At 42.8% G+C, this 726-nt stretch overlaps 1 protein-coding gene across 1 annotated transcript in view; it reads left to right on the top strand.

Moving 5' to 3' along the window:
• Map3k5 (mitogen-activated protein kinase kinase kinase 5) overlaps positions 1–726 on the top strand; it is a 206,024-nt gene that overhangs the window by 201,769 nt on the left and 3,529 nt on the right. The gene's annotated exons all lie outside the window — the stretch shown is intronic.

Genomic DNA, 726 nt, shown 5'->3' with positions numbered 1-726 from the left:
TCCAAAGGAATATGTAACTGTAAACTAGGCCAGCTGTGTAGACGGGGGCAGGGCAGACAAGGAAAGGGAGTTCGTTCTGGGGCGCAGTATGCGATGAATAAAGACAAGAGGTAAGGCAGACAAGTGCACCGTGTTGTCCATGACCTCTAAGGAGTCTACTGTTTGTGCGCTGAAAATAAGGAAGAGGAAGGAGCGCGTGGAGCTAGGACTACAGGAAAAATGTCCTTCTGTTGCTGCCACTTTTGTTAAATTTTTAATTCTTTTATAACATTATTAGTTTCCACTAGGCAGTGGCTGTTCATTTGTTCCATGAAAAAAGTGCAGCTACTGTGGATTTATGTCAGAAATACTTCCTGTGTAAACCACATGTCTATTACAACCTAATTTCTCTCTCACCACCGTAGCCTCAGAGTTAGCATGACAAGCATTTGACTTGAGATTATATGTATAACGCATGCATACTTACATACATACGTATGTATTAAGATATACTATTTGAAACTGAGGAGATGCTGCTGCAGTCAAGAGTGTGTACTGCTTATAGAGCACCTGGCTTTGGTTCCCAGCACCCACATCTGCTGATTCACCAGATATGATTCTAGCTCCAGGGGCTCCAATGCCGTCTTCTGCAGTTCAGCCACATCTGCACTCTGTGCACATACCCACATACAAATACATATACATACACTGTGCACACACCCACATACAAATACATATACATACACT

The sequence above is a fragment of the Microtus ochrogaster genome, linkage group LG4 (genome assembly GCF_000317375.1).
Source record: "Microtus ochrogaster isolate Prairie Vole_2 linkage group LG4, MicOch1.0, whole genome shotgun sequence".
Taxonomy (NCBI): Eukaryota; Metazoa; Chordata; class Mammalia; order Rodentia; family Cricetidae; genus Microtus; species Microtus ochrogaster.
Note: the sequence above shows the minus strand (reverse complement) of the source record. Positions and strands in the feature narration are given on the sequence as shown.